Here is a 16,263-nt window from a genome sequence, read left to right on the forward strand (position 1 = left end):
GTATATCTGTTTTGTTTGACTAGATTGAAGGTTGAAAATTGGAGAATAGGAAAGAGATGTCAAGGGGTGGAAGCAGAATGTAGAACAGAAGGTGAACAAATGACGAATAAGCAGGTTGGATAGGGGTAGGAGGGCAATACATTTTTGTGGAATAGGGGCCGATTTTATTTTTAAGATGAGAAGGGAAAGTTGGGTAAGGAAGTAAGGGAAGTAAGAATAAAGTAAGAGGAGTAGGTTAGGTATCAGATGAAGATGGAAGGTAAGACAGGTAGGTCAGGTACCAGATGAAGACAGGTGTGACTGACAGGAAAAAGGCTGTTGGAAAACACAACGAGGGAGGGGGAACACAATGGAGAAGGAGACATTAAAGAAACACAGGGAAAACAATGGTGATGCCAAGTATGCATGACTAACAGTGGAGTGCATGGACACAAAAGGATGGGAGCAGTAGGCTGGGCTTAGGATTGAATATTTACAGCTGTAGTCTCTGCCAGCTGAGTCCCAGTGGAATATTACTTGTCACTCTGGGTGCTGTTACCATTGGGCCCTGGCTCAGATGATGGAGCTAGTGCTCGGCATGGAAGTGACTCAATCAATTCCTGGAATATGTTCTTCATTCTACTGAAGAAGATGATATTCCCCACAGTCTACAAAGGCATCTCTGTCATCAGCAATGTTATTTAAGTGGATTATGAAAGACAATAATGTGATCCATATTGCCACCCAGAGAGCAAAAGCCATGGCAGAGGAGCATACAGCCAAATGTGATGGGCCATCAATCAAACAACCTGTTATGGAGACAAAACAATTCTTGGACTCTCTTAAAGGATGGATCACCTCCACAGATTCCCACAGTACATTGCTGGATGTTGGGGTAGAGGTGGGCAAGCCCCAGAGAATTTCTACCAGGTATGCCTCAGGCATGTAGTCCTATTTCATTGTATCAATATTTAAAAGTCCTCTTTATCTCTTAGTTAATATGAACTTCATAAAATCTGCTTGATGTGTGGTATGCAGGCATATTGGCTGTCAAACAGACATGACCATCTGCACAAGGTATGACCATGGTTATTGCTTTTTATCACACTTATAGTTATGAATATGTCAGTTACGCATGTAGTTCTGATATAGTGTCATATTTACATTTTTGTTTTATTTTGGTATATTCTTATTCTTTAGCACCAGCACTGTGGAACTGCCCTCATATTTGATGTTGGAGGATATGTAGCCACCAGTAATGATGGATAATATGAGCTGTGACAGTCAGGGGGTGCAGATTGTGTGTTAGGCACAGAAAGAGTCACCAACACATCCTCTACACAGACTATGGACACCATCTCTATGCTTGCTTACACCAAGGCAGCACAAACATTAGAGGGAGGACAGAGTGATGGGGGCACTATTGATCAGGGAAGTGTGCCCCCATTAGACCAATGTCTGAATCTGCCTCTAGGGCTCATATGGAAAGAGGTCAACACATGGGAGGTTGGTAATGGTTCTCACCTGAGACACGATTGCACCCTTCTTCTGAAATTGATATGTAAGTGGGTGCAACCAAAAGTATATGAAGGGTCATTGTGGAGGCACAGGGTAGTGCTGCTACAGCCATGTCAGAGATAGTGATCGATTTTTAACATGATGATGTAAGGGAGTGCATATCGCATAAGTGTCATTCATTGGACCATGCAGTTTCTTCTTTTGGTCGTCTAGCAGAAGTGAGGGGCTGTCCTTGCAGGCAGTCATCTGTATCATCCACAAATGTTAGTCAAAATGACTGTGAATCTGCAAGATTGTATTAATACAATGCTGGCATTTACAGAGCAACATCTAATATAGACATGTCTACTCCCAGATGAGGGCATCATCATGCTGATACATCTCCTAGCACATGTCATTTATGGTCACATAACACACCAGCATCTATCCAGGGTTGTGGTACAGTCAGTGCACCTCCCTTCAGACCCATCTCTCCTGGGCAGTAATGTGCACAATATGATGAACCCTTTGTCATTCATGCTTTTCAACCTGTTAAGCACAAATCTGGACAAAGCCAAAACTAATTTGGTGGTTAAGGCCTAAAACCAGAGACAGATTTTAAATGTTGCTCTTATAAACTTAGAAAGTGGCTTAGATAGTAAGATTTGCATTAACATGCATCTTCTGAATTATATGAAATCTGAAACTCAAATATTTGCCATTATTTAGTGATTTGACAGCAAACCATAAAGGCTATAAGTAACAGACCAAAAATATGAGGCAAAAATATGGACATTCTATGAAATTCTGGGCAGTCGAGAAATATGCTGTCATGTATGCTCTAGACCCTGTTTAGTAAGCCAAGCCACAATGATGCACTAACTACTGAGGTTGTGCCCCTGAAGACACACACACACACACACACACACACACACACACACACACACACACACACACACACACACACACACACACACACACACACACACACACACACACACACACACACACACACACACACACACACACACTACCACAGCCAACAGCATATCACTGACATCCATTGACCATGGCCCTTTTTCACAGTAAACTCTCACATACTGGCAGAGATACATGCCTTTTTGTATACCTCACCATTGAACCTGGCATTTTTCCTTGTGAAAGATATGCACTCACGTACTCCCTTCTCCTCCTGTGGAAATGAAGACAACTGTGTCTTGACCTGTATACATTATTACTTAAGTTGCCTATATCTGCTGCAAAGCATGGTCAATCTGTGCATGGGTAAGTACAGTCTGGTGTTGTTTTGACATATTTTTACTACAGTTTACCTGCTTACCTATTGTTTACTATTTTGTGAAGCTTTGTGCAGTCCTCTGCCTCTTTGCTATTGCTATGACATACTGTCACTGCCTCCATCTGTCATGATCAACCCTTGCCACTGGCTCCTTCTCTGACTCCTCTTCTGTGTCAGCTTCCATGTTGTGCTGGGAACTGCTGGCTCTACAACAGCTCACCCTGCTGTAACTAATTCTAAAGTGTAACACAGCAAATGGTTAGCATTTTTGTACAACACTGGATCAGTCCAGACAGTGAAAGTTTTTCATCAGCAGCCAAAACAGAATATTTCTGGTTTGTGATAGTGTGCAGTTGTAACACTGGTCTGTTTGATTTTGTGGATTTCTGTGTAATGAGTTATGGTACAGTGGGATCATCAACAAAGTGCCCTTGTTGGAAGTCACCCTTAGTAAACCATTGATGCATGTTATATGTCTGCAATATGTGGGAGTCATGAAAAATGCCTGGGTGAACTGCATACCCATTGTAGATAATATCCTGTACATTATAGTACACCTGGAAGTTGATTCTCAGTTCACCAGGGCACATTTTCTGATTCCCAGTACCTCAGAAAAATAGGCTATGTCATAGTACTTCCACATGGTGTTGGCTCTCTCCTTTGGAGTGCGTGAGATCCACATATGTTCCTGCATATGGTAAAGCATGAATGTTGAAGCATGGTTTGGAGAAGCTGAAAAGAGTATTCTTGAGGCAGATGCATCAGATATCCCCATTGTATCCCAGTAGGTCCCTGAAAGGTTCTTGTAGCTAACATATGCAAAATCACATATACCTTGCTATCCACCAGGATAGGGGCTCCTCAATTCCTGCAGGGCTGCAGATGAGGCTGACACATCCTGCAATTTATTGGATTGCATATCTACCAACATGGTAAAGGTCAATAATGTCAGTAATGTGGAGGCCATGAAATGTTAGGAGCAGTTGGATGAGCCTGCACCTCCAGGAGTGATGCCACGTACAGTTGGACATAATAGCAGCAATGAGGGACTCCAGTAAATATACATTTACTATGATTGTGGCAGCCACTAAGATAATTCTGAAATGTACACCGTGTGAACACAGACATATAGCCATGTTAAAATATACAACAGGTGCAGTTCCATGTTACAGTATTTAAATGTTTTTGAATTGATCCCTCGTGTTCTTTTGAATCATTATCGCACACAGTACCTAATTATCTACTCAGTAGCATGGCTGACCATGTTATCTGGCTTAGCCACATCAAGCAGTTTGGTTTTCTGAATAGCACACACCTTATGTGGGCCACTCATCTTGCAATTACACCTAGCATGATGAGGCTAATTTTCTGTATCTGCCCCAATGTAGTTCTGTATTCATATAGTTCTTCACTATCATTAACTGAGTGCATATGTGTGTGCATAAAACCTGTATCTTTTTATTATAATGTTCTAGTGCAGTCGGGTAATGGCAGAAAGGCATGGCATGACATAGATGATTATAATCAAGTCTCCATCTGTGTCAAGAAATTCACCTCAAAATCAGAGATTTTAAAGCCATAAAACAGGGCTGCCCCACAAATGGTTGATAGGAGCTAATTATACATCTGATAAACAAACAGCATTGAATGCTTTTAAACAATTTAGTCTGCATTTTGTGTGGCAGCAAGAATAATTTTAAAGTTTCTGTTGCTGTTTTAGCTTCTTGTTGCTTTTCTCTGGTGGCAACAGTGCATTCTCTAGCATAAGATGAGCTCAGCTGCTGAAAGTTATGCAAAACAAGAAATGTTATACACCCCTTTGACATCAGGGAGGTGTATAGCAGTCTTATTTTTTTCCCAGTGATGTAGCATAATCAGTGTGTTCCATGCATTATAGCACTTGTTATACACCTTTTTGGTGTCACAATGGGCATTATATTTTGCTTTCCTGAATGTGGAGTATATTTACTGTGTTCTATGTACTATGTGGCCTTTTAGTTCTGACCATACTGTTCTGCACAGCTAACATTCTATCATGCAGTTTTGTTCATATTACCAACATTTGGCTCTGTTCCTGCTTATCCCCAGAATAACATATGTCCCTAAATATGAAAAGTACCTTTTCATACATTCCACCTCTTTATCTCCCCTTCACTCACTTCCTTACCTCAATCAGTTTCTATCCCCTGATTCTATGTCTAAATATACCATAATCCATTTTTTTCACTTCATATTGCAATTTTTGTTTGTAGTATAGTAATTTACCTTTAATTTCTCTAAACTACCTAAACTTTCTATAAATATTAAATAATTGTCATGTAAGTTGCATCTGTTTTTAATCAGTGTTGGCTAATTGTATCTAATCTGGTATAATTATTTAAACTGTAGAAGCTTTTATATTTTTTAAGGTTGTAAAATTATTGTTCTTAAAATGTATTTGATGTACTTCGGAGCTTTTTACCCTGGTCCTCTGCTGAAAATGTGCACCTATCCAGTCAGGATTTCATGGTAATCAAATGTTAATAAATAAATAAAATAAACCATATCATTGCACAGTCTTTGATCTTAATAGCTTGTGCAGTTGTACTGCATTACTTTAGTCTGATCTGAGGCATGGCAAATACTGTTGTACTGAAAAATACTTGTGATTCATATATTTTATTATTATAGATCTGTGACTTCTGTTTAGATTACAAAATTGTTCCCTGATATTGATATTATTTCTTTAGAATTTTGGAGACTTCATAATTAACAGTTCCATTGTGGTCATCCACATTTTATGGTACAGCTCAGTTTCTTGCATGGGTTAGTGATGAATTATTTCATTTAATCAAATGATATCCAGCTTATGACTTTGTGAGGCATAAGAAATAATTTCAATCCAATGCTTTTGCATTAAACAGGCATTGGAAGTGAAATCGTTAGTGCAAACAGCTTATGCATTGTTCAGCCATGTTGATGTGTGACGTTCACTTCATCATCATTTAGATACTTATCATCCTATCCGTAGATTTTACCGGCTGGATTTTTCTGAACTTCATTTTCTCAAGAGAACTTAGTCCAGACTGAGGTCTTCAGGATGAGTCTTGACCTCACCTTACTGTCAAGAGATTTAGAACAAGCTGAGCTGGGTGGCAGCTACGACAGGGCATTTTACTTGATAGTCTGCTGACCAGAAATGTTCAACTTATTCAAAGATTTATTTTTCAGATTTCATGCTTTTAAGCTCCTTATAGATTTATTTGGAACATGCCGAGACATTGCATATGGTAGCTTAATTTCTGGTGTATGACTAACTCACTGGGATGGTGTATCAATGATGTTCTCCTTCTAAAATTCGTAGCTGAAGTTATCTGAAAACAGTCAACTGGCCAAACCTTCTCAGAAGAATTTACAGTGGGGTTGTAATGTCAAGATGAACATAGTGGTCTCCCATGACAGAGAGTGTGACTGTTTCTGATTCATTCCATCTAAATTGCTTAAACTCTATGACCTGTGGAGTCTAAGGCAGAAGGTGTGCATTTGACAGTCACCAGTTCCCTGACATTTATTCATTTTCTGCAGTTATGAAATAAGAAAAACAGTGGCATGGAATAATTACAAGCTTGTTGGCCATGCACAGTAAATTCAATAATTCCGTGTATTAAATAAAAACATTTATTATCAATCTCACTTAATCTCCAGATTCTCTGACTCTTTACACTTTCTTCCAAAACTTAAAAGAGCAACTGCAACTTCAAGAATGCAAGGCATGAAAAATATTAAATAATTTGAAAGATCAAGTGAACAGGGAAGAAGAAACAATAACTGGCACCATGATCTACCTGAAGGGACTGGATTTGGGAAATTAAATGCTCTGCAATGAAATAGACTGGAACTCAAACCCGCCGTGGCATGCATAGTAATTAATTACTTGTCATTTCCCACTGTATGATCCTGAGAAATGCCTGGGCAAATCATCTGGTTAAATGTTAAAACTTTTGATATAATTAGACAATAAGCTTAAACAAACGTCTGCCTCCACCTCAAAATAAAGTAAATAAATAAATAAATGAAAAACAATAAAATATCCTTTAGCCATCAAAAATGTGGCTATTGCACTCACTTTTAAGGCAAAAGAAAGGCCACAGAAATAACTGGAAATGCTGCAGAAATACCTCACAAAGAGGATTACCGGCCTCAAACAGATGCCCTACACAGACCGTCTCAAAAAGCTCCAGCTTTACTCCGTAGCATATCGACTACTCAAAGGTGATCTCTGCCTAACATGCAAAGCTATGTCAAACTCAGAGCTGTTGGACATGCTCCACTTAAAGAAATCCCAATCCCTCTGAACTACATTCTCTAGGGACCTAAACCTTGTCATCACAATAAACAGAACATGCTGGAGGGATAGATTCCTGTCCCAGAGACTTCCCATACTCTGGAACAAACTACCTGTCTGTATCAAAAAAGCTCCTCATTAGCACTCTTCAAGAAAAATCTTGATGATTGGATGGGAAATAGGAAATTCACCCCGGGGGATCACCTCTGTGACTCTGCTCGACAGGGGCACAGGAAAATAATTATTTTGGGTGGCAAAAGCCAAGGTACCTTTTTGGCTAGGCTTGTATAGGCACTAGGGCTGATAGCCTAGTACCTACCTATTAACCTATGATAGTACAGAAGGATTATTATAATTATATTTCTGTTTTGGCAGTTTTAGTGCCTGCATTTTTAGTCGTACTCATATACATATCTATATCTATCTATCTATCTATATATATATATATATATATATATATATATATATATATATATATATATATATATATCAACATGATGTGTTGAAGGCCATGAATTTTCTTGGTTAGGGACCTCACATGACCTACATGGACAGACTGAATTCCCTGTCACTGTACTCTGTATCTTATAGGCTGCTAAGAGATAACATGTACCTGGCCTACAGAACATTCTTAGATCCTGCCCTAATGGAAATGCTGCACATCTGCAAGTCAAATGGGACAAGAGTCACTCACTCTGAGAATCTCAACTTAGCCTCCGACATTAACAAGACATGCTGCAGAGATAGACATGTCTCCCAGAGAATGCCACTCCTCTGAAACAAACTCCCAATTCGCATAAACCAGAGCTCCTCAATGACCCCATTTAAGCATAACTTAGACAACTGGATGGAAGACCTTAAATTTACCAAGGGGGTGTCACCTATGTCCCTCTTGGATAAGGACAGCCGGTGTTAATCATAGCCTCGCACTGCAAATATAGACCATACTACTTGGTCAATAAAGGGACACGGGTATAACATTGCTAGGTTTATAAAGGCCCTAGGGCCAATAGTAACCTCCTATGAACCTATTTATATTCATATGTATATGTATATAGCTGTATATCAATATCTATATCATATCTCTCTCGCTCTCTCCCTTCTCTCTCTCTCTCTCTCTATATATATATATATATATATATATATATATATATATATATATATATATAGGGTTTATATTAAATCTTCGAACTCTTAGCGTCAAAGTCTAATAAATGCAACAGGCCAATTACGCAACTTTTTTCCCTAGGAAAAATTTCATTTGGCCGTCATCGGGGATTTGCCCTTTTCCCAGATATAGAGCAATCTCAGAGTTGATATATTTAGTTGGGGGTGGGGTGGGAGGGGGCAAAGCCTTCCACTTGATTAGGGTTTTAGAGTTTTTTTTTTTTTTTTGGCCACACAGATTTTTTTCCCCTGGGAAAAAATGTGCATAATTGTCCTGTCGCATTTATTAGATTTTGATGTTTAGATGTCGCGTTTCGGCATTCGACAACCTAAGCATTTGAAGATCTAATATAGACCCTATATATATATATATATATATATATATATATATATATATATATATATATATATGTGTGTGTGTGTGTATATAGATAGACAGATCTACATATAGATACAGATACAGATATACGTGAATCACCATTAAATTATTAAATGCTCAGATGAACAAATGACAGACCAGAGAGCCCAAAAGCTCAAAATCTCAGAACATTGACATAGACCAGAACTCACAAACACTTGATTTTTGCAGGGGTCTTTACACCTCCACACCTCCAAAATAATTATATATACCGTCTATGAGCAATCTCCCTACCCCCATTGTGCCACTATCCTGCACTATAAACATCACATTATATTCAGTGTTCTGAGCTAGATATTCTGTCGATCACTCATCTGAGCATTCAATAATTTAATAGGAATCTATATCTATCTATCTATCTATCTATCTATCTATCTATCTATCTATCTATCTATCTATCTATCTAATCTATCTATCTATCTACCTATATTGTATTTGTGTGTTTGTGTAAAACATGCTATTTTCCAATTTGGTATGGATGAAACTGGTTTTGGACAGACCCAAATTTTGGCCAGTACCTTATGTGAATCTTCACTGTGTTTACAAATACTATATAAATATGTGGATCAAAGGAGAGAATCAAACAATAAATTAGTCATTTTAAAGACAAAGTTAAATCTTCTGAATTGATTGATTCAGATTCTCCTAGTTTGCTTTTGCAATCTTCAGTCCAGCGCTGGACATGTTAGTTTTTTTATTGCACAGCAACATGAAACAGTCAGATCTATTGGCTTGTTTCATTAGGTAAGAGAGTGTTGTGGCTCTAAAGAGAAAATACAAGGTGGACACTACCCAATAAGCTGGACTGAAGCTCATAAAACTTTTAGAGTTAGTTTTATAGAGTTAATTGCTGCTAGTTTATGAACATTACTCAGATACATGATGTGTGTTCTGACTTATTTGTCTGCACATATCTTTAGATTCTTACTGTAGAGTGTTTTCAACAACTGAAAGCTTCTGTCATTGTTTGCTTTTTCACATTACAAAAAGCTAAGAGAGGACCATTTTACAACGTGAAAGTGCTTTTGAAATCATGCTGACTACAGCAGTGAGAGGATTTTTTGAATGAGTAGAACATTTGTGTGTTTGCCATATTAAATCTCTGCTGTGTTCTATTCAGTGCTGTCATTTTTGAGAAACAACTTATCAGCATGAGGCAGCAAAGCTGTAAGTCCTTTGATGGCCACTGGAGCAGTTAACATATAGGGCTATGTCAGTTTAAAAGTTTTGTATTATGCCTCATAGTGGAGCTGTGTAATGAGCCAATACTGATTAGAGTATGTCAACTTATAGCCAGCATTCATATTTCTGGAATATCATTGAAATAATTTACTTTTTACCTACCCCTAGATCACAGGCTCCATAAATTCCTGAAAAGATAAGTAGGATTGGGCTTTCTGGTTTTACTGGTGTTTTCTTGTGCTGCTTTTGATGTCTCTTTCCTCCCTGTTGTGCTAGACTGACCCAAGTTAACAATAATCTGTTGTGTGCGGCCATCTTCACAGGACTTTCTGAGGGTCTGTCAGGCTGAGCAAGGACAGTACTTCATATTTCTTTCAATTACTTGAAGCTGAGGCTCTTGGTTGCTAGGGAAACCTTTGCATACCTTATAAAAAACTTTAAATTCTAAAGAGATTTTACACAGAGATGTAATTTCTGCCCGGTGTGACCAAGTTATTTTCATTGTATTTAAGATGCTGAAGCAGCCTGACGTACTTAATGTTCATAGAATAATATAGCATCTTTACTTTCAAGATAAGCAAAAAAGAGTCCCATAATTAGTGTTACAAGATATATGTAATATGATTTATACTTCTCTGCCTTTTCCAGTCATGGAAATATCAGCTATAACTTAGAAGTTAATTGGCAATATAAAGCCATCTAAGTGTTTGGTCCCCAGTTCTTGCTCATGGATTATCTGTCAAATACTAATCTGTATACCCACCTGGATTAAATAAAATATCAATGTAATAAATCATTAACAATTCAGGATTAGTGTTCTTTAAGTGCACACCATGTTTATGGATTCTTAAATGGTGACTGACTGCTATGGCAAAATAAGATGATACTGGCAGAATTATTCTGCAGTGCCTTAGTTAGCTAGTTTGGTGAATACTGAGTTTGACTCTGATTCATTACTATGGAATATATTTGTTAATAAAGTGCCATTACCTGCTAATAAACAATTATAGCCTACTTTGTCAGGGGTACTTGTCAGTAAATAATCCATAATACAAACAACAGCCTTTAATAATATGAGCTGGTTCATTTGATTAGTACACAGGGTGACTGCATGAAATATACAAGCTTTAGGTGTCATTTTGTAGTCCAGACTATACAATAAAAGATCATTTGTATTCAAAAATGAACATACCGATTGGACTAGTCAATCAGCATGCCCATAGCAAACCTGCAATATACTAATACAAACAGGTGTGGCCTCTGTACTGTAGAACAGCTGAATTGATTGAACATATCTGCAGACTTCTGCGCTATTCACATATAGTGTTTTCTCCACCAATGGCCACTCAAACTTGATGCAAAAACTCTTTTTTATAAAAAAAAAAATAATATTAAAAAAAGATTCCCCTGATAGTTCAAAAAGAAAGCATCTCTATGGAGAAACTGCAGCTTTTTCTGTACTCCAATAAAGTAGCTCATTTTTCAAAAACAAGCATGCTGATTGGACAGACCAATCAGCATGCTCTCTATAAGCAGAGTTCTCCACAGAAAGAACTTTGGTTAACTTGCATTTTCAGCATAGATCTGTGGAAAATGTAAACTATTAACCAAAAAAAAAAAAAAAAAAAAAATTCTTGGCTGGGGAGCCCTCTGTGCGAAGTCTGCATGTCATCCCTGTGTTCGCCTAGGTTTTTTATCCATTTGCTCCTGTTTCCTCCCACATTCCAAAGACATGCATTAGATGTATTAGATGCTCTTAACTGGTCATACGTGAGAGTGTGCATGTGAGTATGCTATGATGTGGAAGAACTGCCGTGGCAAGGCTAGCCACCTAGCAGAGTAAACCTTACTTCTAGATGATTGTCACTGTTGAAGTGACACCCGACCCCATGTGCAAAGATGGGAAAGAGGTGTTGGGGATGGATATATATATATATATATATATATATATATATATATATATATATATATATATATATATATATATATATATATATATATATATATATATATATATATATATATATATATATATATATATATATATATATATATATATATATATATATGTATCCCCATACCATTAATCTCTTAAATGTTTCAAAAAAAAAAAGAACAGCTTAATGGTATCAATGCCTGAAGAGCCTCTAAAAGCAGCTCCAGGGCATATCACCAGAAAGTCATGTCTGTCACAGGTTCATAGAGGATTACTAGGCTGATGGCTTAAGAACTCTTACAAGTCTAGCCAATTTAACCCAATTTTATGCAATATATGACCCTTGGGGCAAGAAAATGCCATGGATTTGTGCCTATGCCTTGAGTATCTTACATATCACCCCTGTCTATAAGGGATATAGGGGCTCCTGTCTATAAAGGATATAGGGGCTATCCCAGGTATGAATTTGTGATAGTGATTTCATTCATCAATCATTTGCTACAAAACAAGTTCTTTTAAGAACAGACTAACAACATGAGGCACATCTGAACATTATGCAAAATCTACTCTGAGAGATGGGCTATATTTATTTATTTATTTATTTGACATTTGTTATATGGACCATGCATAATCTTCACTACCTTAAAAATGCAGCAACATACTGAGTCATGAACAAACCGTGCCAGCCATGGGTAAATCCTGCATTACCACGTTGAGCTCTGGGTTATTGCTAAATGATATAACCTCTGAGGAATATAACTGCATTTATAACATGCAGTTTCTTAAAAGTCAGGTACTAGCAATTGCATTTACTCCACTGAATTGTGTTGTGTACTCAAAAGCAAGGCCTGGCAACTTCTTTTCTTTTAAATGTAACTGCCAAAGGTGTGCAAGCTAATAGTGTCAGCAAACTCCTGCATCCATATATATTTTACTAATCATTTGAGTTGCAGTGATACCAGATGTGGGATCCAAATGAAACTGAAAAAGCTGTTGTTTTGACATTGGAGCATGGGACCTTCAGAGAAAGATGATGTAAGACAGTGTGGAAGAACAAGTATAATGGAGAATGGAGTCAGGGATTGACAGAGATGTCAAAATAGCATTGTACTGTCTAAGGAGAACAGATCAGCCATTTTTACATTACCTCTGATAGTGGGCTATGACGAAGCTGGATTGAAGCACCTGCCAAACAGAAGCATCACAGTTAGGTGAATTTTATTAGTAATAGTAGATTACAATTAGAACATCCAGGATAAAGTTAATAGTATATTGATCATGAATGTCTACACAATAGAATAAATGGGAAAGTGAAGGCGTGGTGGTAATAAACAATGACATTTGTTAATATTGATAAGCTGCATCCATGTGTTTGTGCAGCATTATGAAAGGATAATGGTGTGTGATGTAACAAATATTTGTAAAGATACATTTTATGAGTTCATTCTGTATATTTAAAGAACAGAACCTACTAATGTGATACTTGCAATTTATAATGTGTACTTTTATTAGCTAATAAATAATAATGTTAAAAAGAATATTGTTTCTTAATGCAATTTTAAGATGACTACTGCAGATAATTATATAACAGAAGGTTGGACAGAAACATTATTTGAAATGGATCTGGATTATGCCAAGTGATTTGCTTATGTATATTACTATGTTATTACGTTTTCAATTTCATTATTGAAACTTTTCTGGAAAAAAAGTTGTTTCTACATATAATGCCAGTTTTCATATTAATTTTTATATGTCATTGAATTGCCATCTAGTATATGTAACAAGATGGATTACTTCGCAACTTTCAAGTTTTATTTATTTAGTTGATTGGGGTAGTCTGATTGGGTTATGTGGCCCCTTTACAGAGGAGGCCCAGATAGAAAAGTCCCAGTTACAAAACAGGCAGTTTTATGCAACAGAGAAAAATGTAAAGCATAAAATGGAAAAACAGACATAAAATAACTGAAAGGTTGCTGTAACAAAGAGAATGTACATAAAGTAAAATAAAGCCATTGCATATTAATAAATGACAAACTAGCACACAAGTGAGATTTAAAATGTCAAATTATAATTTTACATTTATCAATAGGAAAAATAAGAGAGAGAAAGTGTGGAGAGATTAGTAGAAAGTAGAGAGATGGTGATCAGAATAGAAAGCAAAGAGTAGGGAAGAAACAGAGTAATGACTATGTTTGGTAAGCAATATAGAGACAAAGAAAGTTGTAGTGCAACTGCCATAGATGTAGAAAATATTGAGTATGTGGTGACACTTTTTGCAAGGAAAAAACATGTCAGAGGGTTTGGTCGTAAGGTCAGAGGGATAGCAGACAGTAGGAAATTTATATTGAGAATGTGCCTTTTTAGGTACATAAGGCTAATGTAGGTCTAGAGTTTTATATAGATATATACATATATATATATATTCGTATTCATTTATATAGCTACACATATAGATATAGAAATTTATAGATATATATGGGCAGGTTGCAGATAAGTGGTTGACAGCTCATCTAACTGAACAGAACAAAAAAGTGGGTACAGCTGATCAAAAATCAGATGATCACATCTACTGGTGATTTTTCTGAGGCGAATTGAGGTACAGTGAGGAATAGGGAATCTGACCTTTTCTAACTAGAACAATGTTTTTTCACAGAGTTGGTATAGGGGTGACGCGATGCAAGTAGGCTTGCCCTCTTAAAAAAGTTTACCTTCATTTTATTTTATTATATTTTATTTTGTTTGGCTGATCAACAACTTGTGTTCCACTAATTGCTGTTTGATATATATATATATATATATATATATATATATATATATATATATATATATATATATATGCATATAGGATCCATACAGATGCTTAACTGCATCTTTCACCGAATCCTAATTTGGTGATCATACTTGCGAGAAAGTGCTGTTCACCAAAGTATGCTTGTTGTTCCGGTCGTACTACAGTGCGGTAAGGGAAAATTCCCTTTTCCTCACTGTAGTTCAACCTCGGAGTGAGAATATTAAAGTGGGGTGTGTGAAGGGTGCAGGGGGCTTGCCCCCCTGCATTCAAGTAGATTTACTGTTTTTTTTTTTTTAACATACTTTAACAAACGCGCTTTTTCAATGAACGCGCTTTCGTTAAAGTGTGTTCGGCGGTTTTGGATTTGGGATTTTGAACTTTCTTGCAAAAGTCCTAGATCCATATATATCTAGGTCTACTTTGAAACATCTAAACCCCATAAAATCTAATTTCATAACATTGAGACCAGAATATCTAAATCCCAAAACATCTAAAGCCCATAACATCGAATTTCATAGCATCTAACACTACAAATCACAAGAAAATAACATCCCCTCCACATATAACAACACCAAACTACTAAACACACTTTTTGCTATGTTTCTGGGGGGGGGGCACCCCCCATGTGGGGGACTCCACCCCCCCCCCCGTAAATGAAATATACCAACTCCAGGATCTCACTACAGTGGGAAAAATTTAATTTTCTAACCCTATTGTATCAAACCCCGTTGCAGAAACATAGTAAAAAGTGTATTTGGTGATTTGATGTTATTATATGTCATTATATTTGGAGGGGATGTTATTTTCATGTGATTTGTACTGTTAGATGTTATGAAATTTATTGTTATGGGTTTTAGATGTTTTGGGTTTTAGATGTTCTGGTCTCAATGTTATGGAATTAGATGTTATGGGTTTTATATATTTTTAAGGGGACCTATATATATTGTTGGTATGTCTAGTCATTCTACATTACATCCTACTGTACCAAGCACTTCTACCACAGATTCACATTTTTCCCAAGTGGAGCCTCTCCCTATAGCTACGGAGTATACGAGAGGGAGATCTCGGAGTCAGAACACAACGTGGCGGGGTTGCTTGGTCAGTAGCGGCAATGCTATGCCAAGAATGAGCACCAGGAAAGACTACATTGTTTTGTTGAATATCTGCATGGCACTACCGATTATTTACGGTTTACCTTGAATTATTCTCATGAGTCTATTGATTTTTTAGATGTTAACTTTAGCATGAACAGTCTTGGTACAGTGGCTACTTACGTTTATAAGAAGACCTGCAAGAAGAATAACATCCTACATAGATCTAGTATGCACCCTAGACATGTGCTGAGGAATGTTGTTAAAGGGCAGCTACTTAGAACTCTGAAATTACACAGTGATACCCATGCAGCATTGGAGGCCTTGCAATTGATATCTAATTAATTTATTGATAGAGAATACTCATCTAATGAAGTGTATGATATGGCTACTGAGGTCTTATCATATAGGGATTCTTTAGCTGTGCCTTTCTTCCCTGATATATCTATGAGAACAACTGCTCATTCAGCCATACATTCCTCTTGTCCTCATGTAACCCTTAACTATTCCAGCAATATTGCTTGTGATATTATTATGAAGAACTGGCCAGTACTTATGGCCAATGAGTCACTGAAGACGGT

Source organism: Protopterus annectens, chromosome 7.part0 (genome assembly GCF_019279795.1).
Source record: "Protopterus annectens isolate FY-2018-M chromosome 7.part0, PAN1.0, whole genome shotgun sequence".
In the NCBI taxonomy this organism is placed as follows: domain Eukaryota; kingdom Metazoa; phylum Chordata; order Ceratodontiformes; family Protopteridae; genus Protopterus; species Protopterus annectens.